General features: G+C 42.4%; 1 long non-coding RNA gene across 1 annotated transcript; it reads left to right on the top strand.

Annotated features, from left to right (window-relative positions):
* The first annotated feature begins 3342 nt into the window (after nt 1-3342).
* LOC123593261 lies at nt 3343-11674 on the top strand. Its single transcript, XR_006710218.1, has 5 exons — nt 3343-3522; nt 7353-7548; nt 8505-8639; nt 10399-11346; nt 11503-11674. It is a non-coding gene; the product is annotated as an uncharacterized LOC123593261 (long non-coding RNA).
* The last annotated feature ends 320 nt before the right edge of the window (nt 11675-11994 follow it).

Raw genomic sequence — 11994 nt, forward strand, 5'->3', positions numbered from 1 at the left:
CATCTTAGAGTAAGCAACCTGACAGAGAAGAAAAATGCACTGCCTTTGGAACCATACAGGCCTGAGTTCCAGAACCAATGTTGTTTCTTACCTTGAGAAAGTCTTAGCCTCACTTTTACAGATGTGTAAAAGTGGGGCTAACACTCTGTGCTTTATGTGGGTTGCTGTGAAAATTGAATGATGCGTAGGTACAAGTTCCCAGCACAATGTCTGGTCTATGGTAGGAAACGATTCTTAGCGTCTTGTTCAGTCACTACAGTCACTACAGTGGCTGTAGCTAGAACGGTAGACTTTCTAGACACAGTCTTTGGAGCCGGTTGGACCTAAAAGTGACAGAATCCTGGGAAAGTTAATGAACCTCTGAGGCTCCCCGCCCCGACTCTTAAAGGTAGCCACCACTGAGAACATGTCAGTGTGTTGAGAAGAATAACAGAGGTGACAAACATTAAGTCACCTGGCACAGATCCTGACACTAAACAGACATTGTCCCAGGTTGTGTTCCCTGGGAAGCAAACACTGGGATGGAGGTCAGCATGTAAGGAGCGCCACTGGGGCGAGCAGTTGTGGAAGAGACGGAAAGGAAGCAGGACTGGGAACGTGAAAAAGCTCTGATGTAGTCCACTTGACAACTTGACAGCAAATGACCACTTGGCCTCCTTGAGACATAGTGCCATGTCAAGGACTCATTGGCCCCCATCATGGGCAGATTAGACATTTAGCAGTGGTGATAGCTGAATCAGCTTTGGTGAATTCAAGTACATGCTGATGGCCCGTGCATAACCTTCGTCCTTAGCACCATGACCCTCACTCATGTGCCCTTTGTGCCTTTACTGGAATGGCTGATGACAGAGGCTGAGGTGAGTGGACCCAAGCATTTTGTCTATTTGGTTTGTGCCTCTTTCAGGGGTGAATACTCTGAGGGACATTAAAATGTTGTGCCACATACTTAGTTTCAGCCTCTCTGCTTGAAATCCATTCTTTTTTTAAATCGCTGATTTTTAGAGCAGTTTCAGATTTACAGAAAGACTGCGAAGACGCCCAATTTCCCTTATTATTAACATTCTATGTTTGTAGAGTACATTTGTCACAGTTAATGAACCAATGTTGATTGATCACGAACATCAGATTGTCTCCGTTTTCTCTGAGTGCCCTCGTCTATCCCAGGATCCCATCCAAGACCCCGCATTCTATTTAATAGTCCTGTCTCCTTGGGCTCCTCTTGGCTGTGACAATTTCTTAGACTTCCCTGGTTTTTCTGATTTTTGACAGTTTTGAGGTCATTCATTATATAGAATATTCCCCAACTGGGACTTGTCTTGAGGTTTTTATTGTGTAGGAACGTGCTTTTGGAAGGAAGACCACAGAGCCACGGACCATCCTTCTCACACCATTTAAAGAGTGCGTGCTATCAGCGTGACATCACTGATGTCACTGGTTGTTGCTAACCCTGATCACCTGGCTTGAGATGATGTTACCCTTTTCTTCCCCTTCATTTCCTATGTTCTATCACCGTGGGGGTGGAAGAACAGCTACATAAATCATTTACAGTTCTTTGGTGTGGGGGATTTGTCTATTCTACCCCACTTGTTTGTTCAATCGTTTATCTATCTCAGTACGGACTCATAGGTATTCAATAACAATCCAAAACTACCTTATTTATTTTGTGGCTGATATCATTCCAGCTCTGGCCATTTGGGAGTCTTTTAGTTGCCATCTGCCTTCCGTTGACATAACCCCATTACTGTGGTATGTTTTTGTTTTTGAGCACTTTCTCTCTTTCAGGCACTATAGATACACCGACCTCATCTCATATATTTTCTGCCACAGTCTTGGAATTAGCCACTTCTCCAAGGGACCCTCATTCCTTTTATTAGTGAATAGTATCAGAAACCAAGATCTGTTTTCTAGGTGCACTTGTTGCCTTAGGGTATCATTGCTTCCAGGCTTTCCCTCTCAGCTGACAGATAAAGGGGATGTATGTGTGTATATTAACCAGTGTCTATATGCATATCTATAAGAATTTCTTTATGTAACCATGTATGTCTATATTGGGCCACAAATGGGTTTATACCGATGTCTCCAATTGTGATCTGTTACCGCACAGAACATTCCAGTCTCCTCCCCTTGCTTAGCTGCAATCTCTTACTCCAAAGTAGATTACCCATCTACTTAATTCAAGCAAATCAATCCAAGTTTACATGTATAGTGGTTTCAGAATTGCTAACCCATACCTTCATGGAAAAAAGCCTATCAACTCGAGTACAGTGCTTACGTACAGTTCCTTTTGTCTTTAGTCTTACAGACCCCACCCATTTCCAGAGTGACTTAGGCCAATGCTTTATTTTTCTAAATCCATTGTTTATCCTCCATTGATAGTGAAGGTGAACCCTATATACATTTTCTCTTTGTCAACTGGCGTAATTAATCTTTGTTATCGGAGGGACACTGGAGGAACATGAAAAGAGGAAAGGGCTTCTCTTCCTGGTTCTGTGTGCTCTTCCCTGTTTGCTCCTATGACAGAGGAGCGGCCAGCAGCAGGCAGGACCTCCATGACACTCACTTTTCCAGCAAGTTCTGCCAGCAGGACTCGCTTCATGGAAGTATAACCAGTGTAGTCTCTCAGGACCCCCCCCCCCCCCCATAAGGAGCTACACATTTGGTTTAATGCTCTGTTGATACGATCTTGAAATTCTTAACGATTTTGTCTTTGAACTTACGGGGAAGTCCAGTGGGACAAAAGATCATGCACGTGTGCAGGGGAGATAACGAGGTGACAGTGTCCACGCACATGGGGTCAGGTCCACAGGCACAGCAGGCGGTGCTCAGGATGCACAGGAGCGTGAGCGTGAGCAGCTGGCCTGGCTACCTGGTGCACACAGCATATGGGGGGGGGGCAGGGCAGGGCCCTGAAGACCCCAAAGGGTAGCCTGGCTGGGATGACAGAGCAGCAGCAACAGCAGTTGCTGCCACAGCCCTGAAAGAAAGAAGAGACACCTCCTGAGTTCAATGCTGGGACCTGTGGGGAAAGGCCAGCTCTGCCATCTGTCCCTGGAGCCTGTCCCTGTGGCTGCCTCACCAACACGAACTCTCCATCCTGAGCACCAGGGTGGGAACTACCTGTGCAGCCAGTAGATGTTTCAGTAAGTTATTGCAAAATGAAGCTGTAATATTGTGATTTATAATATGAAATATGTGTGTGTATAGATATAGATATATGTATGTATATATTGTATACATACATATGTATGTATAAAAATATGTATAAATATATATATACATATATGTGTGTGTGTATATATATATATATATATATATTTGGTCTTCATCCTTATTTCAGGCACAGAGCTCCAAAGTCCCTTGGAATTTCCTAAGTGAAGAGAGCAATAAACATCAATAAATATCAATGACAGCAAGAAACATCAACCAACTTTGGAAAGTACCTAAGGGTGAGGGCTGGTTGCCAGAAGAACCAACCCTGTGATCCAAGGGTTGAAATTTCCCTACTACCTACCTGACCTCTAGGTAGGTTGAATCAACACCAATGGCCAGTGACTTGATCAATCAGGTCTATGTAATGAAGCCTCCATAAACACCCAAAAACAGTGTGGGCAGAATGGTTCAGAGAGTTTATCATTGACACAAATATGGAAGTTTGGGGAGAATGGCACACTTGGAGGGGGTATGGGCATTCTGCACCCTTGCCCCTCACACCTTATCTTATGCATCCTTCCGTCTGGCTGTTCCTGAGATGTATCTTTTTATAATAGATCGGTTGCCTAGTAAATAAAATGTTTCTCAGCATCCGTGAGCCACTCTAGCAAATTAATGGCTACCAAAGAGGGGGTCATTGGACCCTCCAGCCTATAGCCAGTCACCAGAAGCATGAGTAATGACCGAGACTTGCAAGTGGCATCTGAAGACACTATCTACCTGGAGATAGTGTCAGAACTGAGTTGAATTGTGGGACACCCAGCTGGTGTCCCAGAACTGCTTGAATGTGTGGGGAAACTACTCCCCCCCCCCACCCGCCATTACTACACACACATTGAAATTGGGATCAGAACTCAGAAGGCATACACAATAGACATTGCAATAAAACGTATCAAGGAGTTACTAGAATTCTTCAAAGAATTTAGAATCTCTGGCTTTGAAACTTGCTGCAAGATTGGAAAGCAAATTTAGAAATAGAAATTGTAGTTAAAAATTGTTGCATCCATTCAAAAGAAACAGTAGTTTCCTATGAATTTTTCAATGAACAAATTCCTACTAACAACAAAGGCAATTTTTAAATTAATGTTTTCTTGTCATTGAATATATAGCAACAGACTACATAATGGGCGTTTTAAATTATATAAAAATCACAAAGTCCCTCTTGGTTTCTTGTACAAACTCCACAAGTTACAGGAAATGTCAGAGGAAGCATTAAAATGCCACTGTATAAATTTATGTTTAAAATTAAACTCAGACTTAAACAAAAATGATTTATATAAAGGGTTAAGTCTTTTCAGAAAAAAAGATTTAGAATCATACTCTAGATGTACTAAAAACTTACTTTGAAGTAATTTATCAGAAATTTGTCCTCATGTTGTTGCAACCTGTAAAACACTCAACTCCAATTACGGTTGCATCAGCTGAAAGAGACTTCTCAAAATTAAAAATTACTGTGGTTCTTACATTTGCCAAGAGCTGCTGACATTGCTTTCAACTCATTGAAAATGAACTTGCCACATTTGGATGAATTTGTAGGAAAGTGGGCCAGAAAAATCATATGACCAATCAAGATAGCACATTCATAAAGCATTATTATTTACTGTATTATATAAAATTATGATTCTGATACCTAAAATATTAATTAATTAATAAGTTAAATCCACATGGCCTTTCTTCTGAGCACTTTACCTCTACTATCCTATTACCATAGGGGGTCCCAGACTCTATGGTCCAAACAGCAGTGCTGTTTGCACTGACCACAGACCGGCTGCAAAGCCCTTTCCTGTTATGGATACTGAAAGCTGGCAACCTTTCATATCACCCAGTGGGGGAAATAGACCCTAAGGTGCCCCATATTCATGCTCTGTATGCAATCTCTTTTCCTCGAGTGTAGGCAAGACCTGTGACTTGCTTTTAACCAATAGATGATGGCAAATGTGATGGGATGTCACTTCTGATCATCCATCCTTGACATTCTTAATATTACAAATTGAGAATATCCTTGTTAGCCACCCATCTGTTTTATCCCATGAACATGCTGTGTTCCATTCACCATATCCATAACTCTCCAGTGTATGAGTTGGGAGTTGACCTGGCTTGGAGCTGGGCTACTCTGGAGAATAATTCCTGGACCTGGTTGTCAGATCTTTCTGTCCTTCCCCTGCGGACGTGAGAATCGCTTTGTAAAAGACCAGAAGTCCACATCCAGAATTACTGTGACACCAGCTAATCACAGGTCATTTCTTACCTAATAGCTTCCAAATAAGGTTTCCTTTGAAGATGCGGACACTGTGTAGCTTCAGAGGAGATGAGGACATGTTGGGTCACTTTATAAAAATTCGCCCTAGTTCCCACAAGTCAGTTTGTAGGTTTTGTGTGCTCTGCTTTAATCTGATAAAGATTTGTGTTTTTAAAATTTTTTTTTCAACGTTTATTTATTTTTGGGACAGAGAGAGACAGAGCATGAACGGGGGAGGGGCAGAGAGAGTGGGAGACACAGAATTGGAAACAGGCTCCAGGCTCTGAGCCATCAGCCCAGAGCCTGACGCGGGGCTCAAACTCACGGACCGCGAGATCGTGACCTGAGCTGAAGTCAGACGCTTAACCGACTGCGCCACCCAGGCGCCCCAAGATTTGTGTTTTTAATTAACCAGTTAGGTCCCCATGATGGGAAGTGGACGTACAGGGACGGAGATTTAGGAGTGTGGCAGCCTGATGGTTTGAATTCCAGTTGTCTGTCTAAAATTCTATTATTTGGGGCAGTTGCTCAGCCTCTGAGAGGCAGAAGCCTGATTTTAGAGAGAAGGCGGTCCCCCCAAATTTTATTCCCCTGTACTCCTTCCCCCAGAGTGGGGAAGTATGAAAATACTTGTCACCATGAAAAGTCAGAACAGCCAAGACTAAAGGACAGATGGAGAAACACAGGAAGAACGAGGACAGCAAGAGGTACGAGGAGGCTATATTCCCTTTTCCCGTGTCCTCCTTTTATAAATTTTAACATTTCACACTTAAACTTTTCCCAGGGTTCGTATTTCTGTAGCTAGCTCTTTGTTATTACAGTTTACCCATAGATATGATAAATGAATATAGTGAATGATTGCTGAAGGTCGACCAGATGGCTCGATGACTTCATTTACTCTTTTTCTTTGGGAAAACAATTGAAAAAATTCTAACTACTCATTCTCCTGCAGGCAGGGGTGTGCAGTGGTCACTTTTGAAAATGGAAAGATAAACACGGTTATTGTGTGCCTGAAAGCTCTGGGGATCCTGGAGATACTCTGCTCCACTATTTTATTCAAGAACATAAGGAATTAATTGTACACCTTGCTGTGAGAAAAAGGCACATTGTATATTCCAAATACCAAGATCTTTCTTTTAGGATTAGAAATGTAGTTGACACAGAGAAAATACTTTCAAGATGTCGGTGGGGGTGGGGGGGTGGGGCAAGTCTCCAGCTCTTTAGAAGTCAATATTATTCAGCACCTGTATAGTTTCATATCTCTGTGGGTTAGGGGTATCTAGTGTTTCTCAGAGACCATAACCCAGCCATCCATAATCAAACATGAGTCCTCTCAAAAGATACAAAAAAGAAGAAGGGAGTAGACATAAGAACTCTTCCCCAGAGTTTCAAAATATTTCCAGATATGAGAGCTTTGAAGAACAATTTCCTCTTCGGGGATTTCCAGCCTTCTCAATCTGAAAGGCAGGCACAAAGCTTTATATTTCCTGTTCACACTGGATTCCAGGGTGAGTCTAGCCTGCACACTGGCTTTCAGACAAACAGTGGGGAAGGACCAAGTAGAAGAATAGACGGGGCGTTTGCAGTCGCACTTGGGTTCTGATCCATTCTGGACTCCTAGTTATGTGCCCTTTCCGTGGCTCAGTTTACTCATTTGTAAAACACAGTTGCCAACAGCTACTTCAAATGGCTTTTGCAGTAATGACGTGAGAATAATAGGCGATGGATTCCCTGTACAGAGGAGACCGTCACTAAACATGTGCCTGGTTAGTTCCACGAGGGCAGGTCTCTCGAGCCCCAGCACTTCCTCATGCCTGGTGCACAGTAGGTACTCAAGATTTGTCAAACGAATGAATCATATTCATTCTTTTCCATTTCTTATCACTGTCGCCCTATAAACTAGACAAGATGGTCACCTGTATGCAGGGAGGACTACATTGCCTTATCAGGAGAACCCAGCAGGACGTGATGTGATACACATGCACTCCGATAACTTCCTAGTGGGAATGTAACTGGACACGACCACTTTAGAGAATAATTCGGGAAAGTGGACTACTGAAGCTGAACATGCATGACCTTGACCAGAGTTCCATTCCTAGGTATATACCTCTAAGAATATAGCTTTTCATACAAGACCACACATACCAAAATATTAATGTTTGTAATACAAACAAGGGAAAGCAATTTAAATGCTGAGCAGCTGAGTAATCAATACATGTATTCAATATATTCTTTTAAAAAATTTTTTATGTTTACTTATTTTTGAGAGAGAGAGAGAGAGAGAATGAGCAGGGGAGTGGCACAGAGAGGGAGATACAGAATCTGAAGCAGGCTCCAGGCTCTGAGCTGTCAGCACAAGGCCCGACACGGGGCTCAAGCCCACAAACTGTGGATCATGACCTGAGCCGAAGTCGGGTGCTAAACCGACTGAGCCACCCAGGCATCCCTCAATATATTCTTAATATGCTCTTTTACAACAAAGAAAATTAGTAAAATTCTGCCAGCATATACGACCCTCAAATACAGAATTTCAAACAAATAATTCCATCTGCAAAAGAATAGACTAGATTATGGTTATATACATCTAGTTTAAAAGATGCATAACAGCAACATATATTGCTTACCGGTACAAACATATATCATTAAAGTATAAAAAGAAATGCAAAGAATAATAAACACTATATTTAGAAGAGCCAGTCCCTCTGAGAAGGGAGAGGAGAGTTTAAATCAGAAAAGACAATGCAGAGAAATTTGATACAGAGGAATATCAGTGATTTTTGATGTTTTAGAAAGGTGTCCACCACCTAAAAATGAAAATATGTTTAAAAAGGATCTTAACATGTGAGAGCTGGAGGAATCCTCTAGCACTAACCCCGCCTCTCCATTCTAAACGTAAGCAACCTCAGGCCCAGAGAAGTGAAGTAATTTGCTTCAGGGTGCACAGTCAGGTGGCAGCAAAGCTGTGATTAGATTCCAGATTTTCAGGTCCCACGCTAAAAGTTTTACAGTGCTCTTTTTAATTGCGTTTGGTCTGGCTCCTTTTTCCCTCTTGCAGGGAGGAAACTGAACATACACGTGAGCAGCACCGTCATTAGATGCACCACAGTTGAGCCCCGCAGAGAATGTATGGAGAAAAGGCTTCTGATTGAGTCCAGGCAGACAGGATGTTCTTGAAGCACGGCCGGCCAGCGTAAGCAGTATTTCTAAGGCTTTTGTTTTCCTGCCCTAGAGAGATTGTGGGGCGTTCATACGCAAGGTCATCCAAACTTGCCCACATGTTTACTCCCAGTCCCCAGAAAAGTCGGACCAGCCTTGGCAAATCTGGGTTTTGCTATCAAGACATCCAGACTTGTAAGGAATTTTAAAGTTTCGAGTCCTTGAGATTTTCAAAGTAGGAGAACACAGTTCAAGATCACAGGATTCAGGGATGCCTGGGGGGCTTAGTCAGTTACATGTTCGACTCCTGATTTTTGACTCAGGTCATGATCTCATGGTCATGGGATCAAGCCCTGTGCCGAGCTCTGCACTGAGTATGGAGCCCTCTTAGGATTCTCTCTCTCTCTCTCTCTCTCTCTCTCTCTCTCTCAAAATAAATAAATAAACATTAAAAAAAAAAAGATTGCAGATTGCGGGATTCCGTGGAACTGGCAGGATTATGGCAACAAGTTTATGAACACACAGATGAAACCTCCATGTGTATTATTTCATGTACACAAAACAAGACAAAAATGGTACCCGAATAAAGGCATTTTTGACACCATTCTACGTATATCACATCAATACTCATGCATACTGTACAGTGAATTTCTACCCTAAGCTTTTTGTTCTCCCTCCCATTAAGTTTCAAAGCGGATCTGGAAAGTTCAGTTTGCTTTTTTACTGATGATAATTCATAGAGGTATTAATGCCTCTTCCTTTTTATGTTTTGGTGACTTTCTGGTCTCTTAACCCAAAGTATTTTGTTTTTAGGTTTTTTTTGAGACAGAGAGAGACAGAGCATAAGCAGGGGAGGGGCAGAGAGAGAGGGAGACACAGAATCCGAAGCAGCTCCAGGCTCTGAGCTGTCAGCACAGATCCTGATCTGGGGCTCGAACTCACAGACTGTGAGATCATGACCTGAGCTGAAGTCGGACACTTAACCAACTGAGCCACCCAGGCGCCCCTCTTAACCCAAAGTTTTTGATGCATATCTTTCTGTCCCATGTGTATCCTAGAGACACAAAGTAACTTGGCTCCTGGATGGAAAAAGTTGGGGTACCAATCCCTCATCTATTTTAGGGATTTCCTCGCCTCTCCTTCCCTAATCCATGATGTATGTAGCTGTGGCTCTGGCATATGGCAATGGCCTGTCACCACACCTCAGAACAGGGCACCATCTCCTACCAGTTCCATACCCGTCTTCATTCCCCCAACTATAGTGAACATTCAACCCACGGCCAAGGAACAACTGAGTTCGTCTTCCCTTACCTGTCCTCGTACTTTTTTTTTCAAGTTTATTCATTTATTTTGAAAGAGAAAGTGTGAGTGAGGGAAGGGCAGAGAGAGAGGGAGAAAGAGAGGATCTTAAGCAGACTCCTCACTGTCAACACAGAACCTGATGTCAAGCTCAAACCCACGAACCGTGAGATCATGACCTGAGCCCAAGCCGGACACTCAATGGACTGAGCCACCCAGGCATCCCTCCTCATGCTCTTTTGTTGAAAAATCCTTACATTGTTTTGACATGGTCTTCCTCCTTATCTCTGTTCCATTTCCCCCTTTAATAAATATTCCCAAGTGAGTGGATGTCCATATTGGAATTTCATCAGAAAACTTCACTAGAAAAGACTCATTTCTATTAGAATTTGGCTCAAGAAAATTTCATGGGTAGGGTACAGTTATTGGGTCTATTTATTAATCTACAAACATTCCTATCAACCCACCAAAATGCTGCCATGTCTTTCTTCAAGGATGACCCCAGACCTGTATCTGATGAAGCCATAGATGGGGGAGTGCTGGAGGTTGTTTTTCAAACTTAGGTAATATTCACACCTCCCCATTTTGTTTTTGGGGTTTTATTTATTTTTTATTTTTTTCAGGCTAGGGCCCCAAGCCAATTGTACGATCTTTCCATGCCAGGGTGAGTCTATGTGTCTTGCTTCCCTTTGCCATTTTGTATAGAGTCTTGAGGAGAAGAGCATGTATGGTCTAAAAGAAAATGAGTAGAATCTGCGGAGAGCTTGAGTGAGGCCCATGGGCTCCACAGTAGGAGGCCAGAATGGGGCAGGTTCTCTTGTGCCATGGGCACGATTTGTGGTCCAGCCATGTCAAAGCCATTTCATGAGGGAAAAGCAAGCTGAGTAGAAGGCAGAAGTCTTTTCTCTTGGCCATTGCCTCGTGCACAAAACTGGCCCCACTGGCAAAGCAAGACGAAGCTACCCCAGGTGCAAGGCTTAGATGGGGGGACCAGAGGGCCATTTGGATGATGTTTCATGACCCCAAGGCACAGCAAATGAAATTATACTAAGAGTCTCAAAAAAGCAAAGAAAGAAATAAAAGGAGATACCCATCATACAATTCCAATTTTAGGTCTCATTCCCAGACCTCTTTTCTGTTATCACGATAAATTAATATTTTGGTAAATTCTGTAAAGTTTTTGTGAATAGTGTAATGATTCCATCATTGTCACAGTAAAACATTTATTTATTAAATGGCATGTGTAAAATAGACTTCAGTTTTTACAACCTTGTTTAATATTTACTCACTTTTAAATACACCTCAAAAATACATAGTTTATGTTTTAAATATACTTAAGTTTTATTGAAATACGTTTATAATTCAAAAACATGTTTTGGCAAAATGGTGCCCTGGTTTCTTAGCTGTAAGGATCACCAAATGTGCAGAAGCCGAGATGAAAGGTAAGTTGATATCTTTGGTTTTTACCTTTAGCTCTGAATTTTCTTTCAAAGGGGTTTGAAACGTAAAATTGCAAAACTCACAAAAAGGAGGGCAGCAGAACGATTCCTTGGTCTTCTGAACATCATCACATTTACTTCTTTTGTTTTCCAACAAAGAAAGGAGCTACACCATAAACCCCATAAGTTGGCCTGGGTCTCGCTGACAGAGAACACAGAGCTGAAGGGAAATCGTCCATCACAAGTAAGAAAACACCAAGGACTCAAACAGTGACATTGGGAAAAAGAGAGAGAGGAAAGAAAAAACAAAACAAAACAAAACAAAAAACAAGATAGGAGAAATTTCAGATTTTTTTTTCACGAGTATTTGGGGCTTTGAACCTCATGTTTGGAGAATAGCTGGTGACAAATTCCTTTCTTGTTGATGCAAGTTGGTAACTGGAAATTCTACTCCGATGAAACCACAGATACATTCTCAGACAACACACTAACCAGAGATTCCCCACCTCCCGAAGGCGCATGCAGACATGCAGACTAGCTGGTGAATTCCAAGAGATCAGGCCCTGTCTGAGGGTCTTTGACATCCTTGGGGAATGCTGGGTTGTGACAAAGACAAGCCAACTTCCACCAAAACCCTGCATTGTGTCGTGC

The sequence above is a fragment of the Leopardus geoffroyi genome, chromosome D4 (assembly GCF_018350155.1).
Source record: "Leopardus geoffroyi isolate Oge1 chromosome D4, O.geoffroyi_Oge1_pat1.0, whole genome shotgun sequence".
Classification (NCBI taxonomy): domain Eukaryota; kingdom Metazoa; phylum Chordata; class Mammalia; order Carnivora; family Felidae; genus Leopardus; species Leopardus geoffroyi.